Source organism: Paroedura picta, chromosome 4, assembly GCF_049243985.1.
Source record: "Paroedura picta isolate Pp20150507F chromosome 4, Ppicta_v3.0, whole genome shotgun sequence".
Lineage (NCBI taxonomy): Eukaryota > Metazoa > Chordata > Lepidosauria > Squamata > Gekkonidae > Paroedura > Paroedura picta.
The window spans coordinates 49,375,546-49,386,372 of record NC_135372.1 but is presented as its reverse complement, the minus strand read 5'-3'; positions in this window follow the sequence as shown (position 1 = coordinate 49,386,372).

The window sequence follows — 10,827 nt, the reverse complement described above, 5'->3', positions numbered from 1 at the left end:
ACAATAGAGCTAAACCAGCCAGCAGAAGAAAAATTTAAATAAAAGTTCACTGGAGATCACTGTCTTTCCAGAGATCTGCAGTGCAATCATTTTGGGGAGCCTGTATACCTGCAAGGGCTGGATAGGATAGGATAGGATAGGATACTGGCAATTAGTCATAGGCAAGAATCATTGACCAATATGTCTGGAACAGACATTAAACAAACTTGGCCTCTCCCAGTTAATACTTTGTGAATCGAAGTGTATGAAATCCATACATATGAAGCCATTAGTGTCAAATGATGCTGGCTGTATTAGAAAGCCAAACCACTTGTAAAGGGAACTATATGGTTTCACCACTGCCATATTAGTGTCTGGAACAGCTGTCAAGAGTAAAAAGTTGGCCATCTCAAATCTGGAGGAATTCAGTATGTGGATCTGGACCAGGGCACTTGTCTCTGATCCGGAGAGCCGGGTTTGATTCCTCACTCTTCCACATGCAACCAGCTGGGTGACCTTGGTCTAGTGACAGTCGTGTTGGAGCTGTTTAAACAGAGCAATTCTCTTTGAGCTTTCTCAGCCACACCTACCTCACAGGACGTCTATTGTGAGGAGAGTTAATTAGATTCCAGAATTCATTCACATGACCATAAAACACTTGATGCCTTACACAGGTCTGCAGCATCACAGATTCTCATCACAGATGGACAATTCACTTGTTACATTTTACACAAATTGCCTCTGGCTTCCCTATTCCACTTTTTCAGTGAAGAATGGCTGGCAGGTTCCCTTCACTGACTAGCAAAACAGGGCTGAATTCTGACCCCAGTGCACAGGAGCCTCAGTGCCCCATCTTCCCCCCAGTTGTTCTCCTAACTTGAAACAGCCCCAAGGGTGCACTGATGGGTTCTTGGGGGATTCCTGATGGAGCAAATATCCCCACAGCTGTCTCAGGTCAGGAAAATACGTTTGCAGGGTAGGCTAATGCCACTTCTTCCCATGTGCTGCTGGTTCCAGTCTGAATTAGGCACTGGGTGGCCCCTGACTGAAAAAGTGGGGATCCCTGACAAAATCCATGTAAAATATTATGTTTTAATTGCTCTGATTCAATGTCCTGAGAATATGATTGTGCCTCCTTATGGAATGCTACCTCTGGCTCTGTGTCTCCTCCAATGTTCTATCTTCAAGAACCACTTGCTAAGAAATAATTACACACTACTGTGTATTCTGCCCCTAGTTTTGTTGTAGCTTGGCTGACTGGAATAAAATGGAACAATCCATTTTCATTGCCAACTATACCCATAGCTGCAGAAGGAGGAGGAGGAGGAATTGATTTTTATATACCGTTTTTCTCTACCCAAATGAGTCTCAAAGTGGCTTACAATCACCTTCCCTTTCCTCTCCCCATAACAGACACCCTGTGAGGTAGGTGAGGCTGAGAGAGCCCTGATATTCCTGCTCGGTCAGAACAGTTTTCTCAGTGCCGTGACGAGCCCAAGGTCACCCAGCTTGCTGCATGTGGGGGAGTGCAAAATCAAACCTGGCTCAAAGCTGTCGCTCTTAACTACTACAACCAAGCTGGGTTGTTATGCTCAGAAATGTATCTACAACCAGCATGTAAACACCGACAATTCCTCAGGTCTAAACAGAAAAGTTGGAGGTCCCCTCCACCAAAAGCAAAGGAGAGGGGGGAAAGTCAATGTTTTTACATAATGATTACACAATTCAAAATTCACACTGTGCTTCTTTGTGGCACATTATAGTTCTGCAATACTTTATTACCATATTTGCAACTCACAGCTCCAGAGTTTTGCAATCTGTTTGCAAATAACTGACAAATCTGAAAGAGGAGGGGAAGAATCCATTACATTGTCTACTGGGGACTTTCCAAGCTCCACATTTCCCCCCAAACTGCAGCACTGGGTTTTGATATGACAATATTGTACGAAATCACACCTTCCAGCTTTTCCCTGGTTCTACTCAACAATTTTCCAAACCTGCTCTGGTATGACCCTTCCGCAAACATAAGACTCAAAGCACATTTGGGGAAAGTGGGGATGGGACAGTGAAACACCCCTCCCTGCAATCCTGGCTGATTTTGCACTTCAGCAGGGCTTGGTGATGTGCGGTGGGTGGCCCAAACCCAAGAGAAACACCTGTCTGTGCCCCGTGGCTGCCCCACCGTCCTGCTATCTTCCCCATGGGCATTGGTGGAGGGACCAGCCATCTTGAGCTGCAAGTCCCCCTGTCAATCTAGAGGGATGTTGGCCTGGACAGATATTGGGCATCATACTATCACGGGGGAGTGCCGAACCCTGCCTCGGGACAGGGTATCTACATGGCCTGCATCCAAAAGGTTAAGTATTGAGGGCATAGTTTGGGGGTGCCCAGGATCACCAGCGGACCTCCTGTGTACACATCAGGCCCCCTCAGAAGCAGGTAAGGCACCCTCATGTGCCTCCAGATCAAGAGATGCTCAGATTGTGAGCCCTGGCTGCCACCCCTGCAATACGCCTCTGAGTGCCATTGCCTCTCTGCCATTTCTTCCCTAATTTTCCTCATGCTCGCCATTCCCCTCCCCGATCACCAGCAGGATTTTTGTCTTTAAAGAAACACTAAAATGATTTTGCCTAATACTATTTGTATTTGCAGTGGCAATGAGAACAACCCAGGGAATCAGTTACCTCATGTAATGTCTCTGCCGGCTCAAGAAACAGCGTCCAGATTGTCTTGTTGAACACAGGTATGTTTATTTGTAAGATAGTTAAAAGAAAGCAGGAGTGGCAACACACAAGAGGTGAGAGGAGAGGAAGAACAACCCACCAGAAAACAAGGTTGCGTAAATGCATCACAGGTGTGTAAAGACAGGGATCTTTTTGAAGAAACATACATCACAACCAACATTTACTAGGGTGAAGCTTGAAGTACTGAAGGCATCTCTATGCATTTCTTCATGTGCAGATGCATGGACCTATAATACAGAGGAAGAAGTCCATTTTCCAAAGCAATGGGAATTAACGTTTTCTCCTTCCCCTCTTTACCTTGCTGTGTCCTGTTGTTTGAAGCATTTTTCTTACAGTCCGGCTCTGATACTGGAAGTGAGCTAGTTAGAACAAAACTAAGGTGCACAGCAAGGTAATATAACAGGTAGGACCTTGCAAAGGTTTGTGGGAGGCACCTCACATCTCCCTCCCCCTCCCCCTCTATATCCTCTTTCCCTTCCCTGAAAGCCCTGTAGTTTCTTCCCTTTTCTTGCTTCCTTCTCTTTTAGGGATGCTAACCTGGAGCTCCCTTGGGATTACAACAGACTTCTCAACTTCAAAGATTTGTTCTTCTTATGGTTCAATGTAAAACCAAAAAGTGAAACCAAAACCCAAACTAACCAGAAAAGTTAGGAACTCAAAGGTTGAGCTGCATAAATAATTTTTAAAATTTTCAAATATTAATTACATAAAATGCACTAGTTCAACACATTAAAAACATAGTCATCATAATTTTAAAACATCACATTTTTATTTACACATGGAATAGACCAACACAGAATGGACCAAACACATTTTGACCCCAAGGGGTCTTCCTCAGTGGTCAAATTATTGTGAGGAATACACTCATGTATAAAATCTTTGCTGGGTGGCAAAGAAAACTTTGTTAGGAGCTGCTCCAACTAGTCTTTCTGTTGTAAAGGTATCTGATTTGCAACCCACCCTCTAATATATGTACTTCCAGAGGCCACCACTCTCTGCTTTTGCCCAGTTACCAATCTCTGAGTCTCCAGTGCATTCCCACGTGGGTCAAAAAAAGCTTTGTCATCTTACAGTTGCCAGCTCTAAGTTGGGAAATTTCTGAAAATTTGGAGGTGGAGCCACAAAATCTCCAGGGATTTCCCAAGTTGAAGCTGGCAACCCTAGTCAGGTCTGGCCCTGATCAATCCTCCCTCAAAAGCCAAACTAGTGTGTAGTCTGCACGGGGCATTTTACCACTGCCAGCTCAAATAAATCCCTGCTGTGTACACTGAATTTGATTTCCACTTTGATTTTGGGCGCTTTAAATTTCCCCTCTGCAACAAGCATTATTAATCTGGAGTAACCCTACCTTTCCCCCGCGATATCCAGAAGTGGATATAACCCTCGATATTTCAACAATCGGCATCAGTAAATGTGCAGCTCTCTGCTTTTTGCGAATTAACTTGTTGCCTCATGCCTCCGACGCTGTAGCAAAGCAGTCTTCCCTTATTGGCCAGGGCATCCATTCAAAGACTTCTTGGTTCCCAGTTGCAAGCCTTCCCTTAAAGTGACTGTGCTCCAGAAGCCCTAACTTCTCTTAGCAGAGATTTGCCTCTTGGTTTTATTCCCCCTCCTTTGCTGTCTCCAATCCTCCCCCCTCCTCCATTCAAGAAAAGAGACTTCTGCTGCCCACTCTGAGCTTTCCCAATCCAGTGCAGAACACTTTCTGTTTCAATTGGGGGGGGGAGGGAATAGAGGAAGACCCAAGTCCAAATTGATCTGAATTCAGCAGGACCCACAATGAAAAAAACAAAGTAAGTGCAGAGTCAGCTCAGGTCTGGAAAGTTGCTACTACTAAGAGTGCCTTGCTCTGGGAATTGACAGGCCATACCTCTGTATAGGATGACACTCAAAGCTACTTTACAGTTGAGACAGAAAGCCACTGAGGTCCAGACTGAGTTTTTGGGCTGCAATTTTCTCATTCATTACATTTTTAACCCTCGTTTTTACCAGGAGCTCAGGGTGGGATACATTTTATCCTAACAACAATCCTGTGAGGTGGTTAGACTAAGGGAGAGCACGTGGCTGAAGGTCATCAGGGCAGTTTCATAGCTGGGTGGAGATCTGAACTCCGATCAGTCTATTCTTCATAGTTTAATAACTACACCAATTTTTACATTAACAGGTCACCAGAAAGGTTTTTACTTTCGTTTTCTGCTTTGCATCTGTGCCTCCCAAAGAGTGGCTTTGAGCTTTAATGGGAGGCAGTCTGAATCACACTGCACATACCAGTCTCTCCAGCTGATTTGCACTTCCCCTTTTTCTACTCTAAAATGCAGTGTGTGTTTTTTTTAAACCTGTGCCAGTAAATTCTCTAAAAATAGAGTCTTCCTGTCTATTATTTCACACATCTGTACATGTCATAAGATCTGGGCAGCTGAAAGAGGCATTGACCTCACTTTGCAGCTGTTCTTGACTTTATGACGGGAAAGCTTTGCTGTGGAGCTACTATGAATACTGGGAGACACAGGTAAGGATTGAGGTCTTTGCGGGATGACTTATTATACTTAAATCAAAATGACTTTTTATGGTAGAGCCAAAATTTCCCCTCCAGTGTAGTGCAATGGTTAGAACAGGCTTCCTCAACCAGGGTTTCATGAAGGCCCTGGAAGGATTTCCTGAATGGGTGGGAGTTAATTAATTTTTAATATTTTTACTGTGTTAAACATGTATTGGGTGATAGAACCATATGATTGTTTTATCCCACCCATTCCTCCCCAGTTGGCCAATGATGGGCCAATGGAGGGGGTGGGAAGTGGAGGGTCCCTGGGTGGGCGTGTGCACAGCTATGCTTCTCAACCATATTCTGCACAATCACACCACCAGTTTGCATGCAGAATGTATAAATAAGAGTAAGGATGTCAGTTCTCAGGTGGGACCTGGGGGATCCTTTGGTCTTATAGCTTATCTCTGCACTAGAGATCAGTTCTCCTGGAGAAAATGGCTGCTTTGGAGGGTGGAGTCTATAACATTATACTCCACAGAGGTCCCTCCCCAACCCAAATTCCACCTAATCCTGGCTCTATCCCCAAAGTCTCCAGGTATTTTCCAACCCAGAGCTGGCAACCCTATATAAGAGAACCAGTATGATGTAATGGTAAGAGCGTTTGACTAAGATTTAGGAAACAGAAGTAAACCTGTACTGGGAAAAAATGGTTCTGTGTTGATTAATAGACCACAGTAGATTAGTTCTAGTTCTGATTAGTAGACCACAGATACTTACATAGACCTTAGGGCAGCCTGGACTAGCAGATAGCTGACGTGTACATAGGCTTGTGTTAACTTGCATGTCTAGCAAAGGCTCGTGGCACATACTTTTGAAAGAGCCAGTATGATAATGTGAAGTGGTATTAAGCAGGACTGGGCTGGCTGAAAAGATAAGAAGCGTAGATTGATTGAGAAGTGCTGTAGCACTCTCTTAAGGGCAAAGCTTTGGATCCAGAAAGGGCCAAGGAGACGGATCTGAAATTGCTACCTGAGAGCAGTTGAACAATCCTTTCTAGGACTGTTTATGCACTGCAGGTTTCGTGCCAGGCTGCAGCCTGGAGTTTTAGTCGTGGCAGGTTGCCCCACCTCTTCCTGTACCCACACGGGAGAGAATTTGATCCAGTGCACCTCATCTGCCCCCGATTTGTGCTCCTGCACAGGAGTTGGGGCAGTGAAGTCCCAGTGCGTAAACAGTCCAGGAGAGCTGCAGTAGCTGGGATGAGCAGAAGAGCAGGAATTGCTGACAGCAGAACTCTTGACTGATAGTATTGAAATCAGCACCCGGGCCGTAGTATAGAGTTGCCCCACTTTGTTTTTCCAGGAAGAAAGGAGAACTGCTCCTAGGGCAACAAACAAGCTTGAAGAGTCATCCAGCATCTTCACAGGAAGAAACCCTGCTGTTACAAGAAGTCCTTCTTGACATCTGGAACTCCTCTCCAGGCTTAGCCTTAGGAAGAACACATAGGGCTGCCTGTGCCTTCTTTAAAGGGGATTGTGAGTAGGACTTTGCTCAGAGACAAGGAGTAGCAAAATAGTATTGATATCTTTGGGAATGTTTCTCACAGCCCCTTTCTGTTGTATTGAAATACACTGGATTTACATTTTAAGTTTATGAACATTATCCTAGACTTTGAACCTGGCTCTTGGAACTCAAGGAGTTACACAGGTTTGACTCTCCCCTCTATATCACAGGGCTGCAATGAGGATAAAATGGAAGAGGGGATGATGTTGCAAGACTCTTTGGGTCCCCCTTGGGAAGAAAAGTTTGATATAAATATGTAAACTAACTAATTAACTAAAGATATGAGGGCCTTGTATCAACTGGCCATATTGTAGAGCTGCAAACTCCATCTTGGTAAATCTCTAAACATTTGGGGGATGGTGCCTACAGAGAGCAAAATTAGGGAGGAGAAACTCAGTTGATCCAAAGCTGCCATTTTATCCAGTGTCCAAAGCTGCCATTTTATCCAGGGAAACCAATTTCTGTAGCTGGGAGATCAGTTATAATTCTGAGAAAGCACCTTCAGGTTGGTAACTCCAACAGAATATCTTACAGATCCAAAAGAAAGACGGCTAGAAGAAATTTGGATCCAAATCCTGAGTGGAGCTAATGACAGCATTCCTTCCCACACACCTTCCGGAGGAATCATGCATCTTGCCCATGTGTCTTCTTTACTGAGTGACTGGAGTAGACCACAGGAAAGAAACTTTTAAGCCACTGTTCTCTAGTACGAGATGAGAAATGCATATAAAATCTGGTGGTCACAGCAATGGCATAATGGAAGGAGCATACATGAATAATGAGTTCCATAGAATAAGATTCCGCATGAACTGGTGCTAATAGCCGTGTCCAAGAAGAAACGGTTTCAGAACTTCATTTAATCCATTGTTTAAACTTGGCCAAATAAAGAAAATGGACACTTCTTTCCCCTCCTTTCTCAACACCGGAAATAGATCAGAGGCAAAATGCAACGTATAGCCAAGATTGTTTAGAAACACAGTGGGGTCATTAGACTTTTGTTGGAATATGCAATATCTGCAGTGAGCATAATTGAGCACAAAGAGTGTCCTGCAGGGGGTATGGGAAGAGATGTATATTTAGCATAGATAAGATAGGAACTTCCAGATGATTTTCAAATCCTCTTGGGCTCAACAGAAGACATCCTGCCTTTTGAGTATACTTGTACTTGCTTCACAACAGCTAACTAGACAACAGCTAACTAGATAGTTAGATCTCCTCTCTCCTATTTCTGTGCGTAGTTGTTTCTCTTCTGAATAAAAAATACATACTTTATTCTTTAAGCAGTCTGGTGCTTTGCACTCTCTGCCTATTCAAACTCTGCCAACAGAGTTCTGAGCATTCAGGCTATAAAATAAAGTAGATACTGGATGATGTGCAAAGAGAGCCAGAAACAAATAATGGCAGTTTCCCACAACACTCGGCATAACTACCTACTGGACAGGCTCACAGAAGGCAACCTCCTGATTTGGAGAAAGAAAATGAAGAGCCACTTGATACTTGATAGAGATGGGACCGTGGCACACTGTGTGGTCATTAGAGCTTATTGGTGCCCTCAGGTTGGGTTGGAAATGCCCTGCAGAATGTGTGCTGATAGTGGAAAGAGACAATTATTATTAAATGTTTGAATTTGGTCTTCAAGGGCTATTGGTCCCTGACCTTAGTAATGTTGTCAAGAGGCCATTATGTGATGATTCACTATTCTCTCTTTTCAAGACTCTTGATTCTTAAAAACTACAGAATATTTGCTGCGCTCCTTTGTTTGCCATTGAGCAGGCAGAATACTTATAGATATGTGAGTCTCATCCTGTTGTTAATTAATATGTCTTCTCATTATTACAAGTTTTAAAATGAAGGTCATACACAAGGGTAGGCGTGAAGGTTGTAAGTTCATCAAGGTTTCAGAATATGGCTCATGCTTGCTCCCACATGTTTGCAACCTCTCACGTGAGGCTGACCTGTAAATGACTACAGGAGTAGGCCCCTCTCTACTTCGTTCACTTTGAGAAAGGGGTGGGTGAATCTCAAGAGTAGGATGTGCTTCCACAGGTTAGCATTTACATTGAATAGCATGCATATCAAAGGGGCAGGGTGTGTAAGCCTGTGACCCATTTACATGTTCCACCACACATATTTCCTTCATAATGGGATCACATGAGAAGCAGCCCACCAAATGAAGGGTATGAGTCAATTGATATGTTCCTGTCATAAAATACAGGGTAATGCTTCTAAATGCCAAAATAAGCCACACATTACATTGTCAAGCAATCAACATACTCAGGAAGCTGGACTACAAAACAGGAACAGTCAGAATTGTGGCAGGTTGCTAGCCTACCCCCTACATGCATTCAACATAACTTGTGACTGCGTCTACACAACATACTGAAATGTCTGCATGACATAGGGGATATGCCCAGTTGCCTGTATAAAGCCTAGCCTAAAGGTAAAGGTGTCCTCTGTGCAAGTACTGAGTCATTACCTTGGGGTTCCCTCTAGCGTTTTCACAGCAGACTCAATACGGGTTGGTTTGCCAGTGCCTTCCCAGGTCATTACCGTTTACCTCCCAGCAAGCTGCGTACTCATTTTACCGACCCCGGAAGGATGGAAGGCTGAGTCAAACTTGAGCCGGCTGCTGGGATTGAACTCTCAGCCTCATGTGCAGAGGTTCAGACAGCATGTCTGCTGCTTTACCACTCTGTGCCACAAGAGGCTCTAAAGCCTAGCCTATATGCATACAATTTTCAGAAATTATGTGGAACTCACATAGTTCCAATGGTCAATGTCCATGATTCTGCTTTCCCCTCTCTTCATACTAACCTAATTTATTCATTAAAATATTCATATCTCACCTTTCCCTTCTGCCAAGCCTTTGGTTGAGGCTGGGACAACAAAAGATCTAGCCCCTTCTCTGAAGTTTCCCCAATAACACAGACCGAGGGACTTGGCAGATTGGAGGAAGGATGGGGAGGGAGGCTGGGGTAGGGGGGAGTAGATTAAAGCAGTGGTCCCCAACCCCCGGTCCGTGGACCGGTCCTGGTCCGTGGATCAGTTGGTACCGGGCCGCAGCTCCTCCTTGTCCTCCTCCCCGGCTGCTGCCTTGGGGGCTTCTCTGCCACTCTGCTGCCGGCTCACCTTTGGTGTTCTTCAGCGGCTGCCGTAGTTGGGCTCCCCCATAGCATGGCACTGCACAGCTGCTGCTGGCAGTGCCCCCCAGAGGGCGGCAGGAAGTCAGGGGCACCGGTGGGAAAGCAAGTGGAGCAGGGGCTCAAATGGCGGTGACATCCCTCGGCAAAAGACTACACCCCTCCCCCCGGGCCTCAGTAAAATTGTCAAGCGTTGACCGGTCCCCGGTGATAAAAAGGTTGGGGACTGCTAGATTAAAGGATCTCTTTTATTGCTTTATTTTGTGTTTTTACAGATAGTAGTCGCCGTGAGATGGCAGGTTCAAGAGCAGCAGCATATAAAAGTAATAATAAATAAATAAATACCGGGAAGCCCAAATTGGCTTATAACTAGCACGAACCTAAAACAGCTAAAGCACAAAAAATCCATAAGATAAAGAATAAAATAACAACCCAAGAGCTAATGTTTCACAGCCCCCAACAGAACATTCAGCCGCATCTGTCTATTTTAAAAGCTCTCCTGAACAATAAACAGCAAATTGCAGTCTCAAAGCAGTCAAAGTGGGCCCCCTTATAGTTTTCGCCAGAGCCTATTCTACAGAGAGAGCAGCAACAATGTGAAAACCTGTGAATAAGCAGAAACCAATTGAGCCATTTTTGGATTGGGGAGACTGAAGTTGGTACAGATTTACACCAGGAAAGGGGAACATTAACATATAAGTGCCCCAGTTAATGAAGGGCCTGACAGGTAAGAATCTGCACCTTGCATTTTAAAACCAGCTGAGCTGTTTTAACATAGGTATGACAGGAGCCTACTGATGACCCATTGTATTCTGGTAATTAATGTTGTTTCAAGGTTGCCTTCAAGAGCAGCCCCATGTAAAGAAGACTGCAGTAGTTTAGCCCCTGATACTTGGATCATCTGAGTACAAGTGGG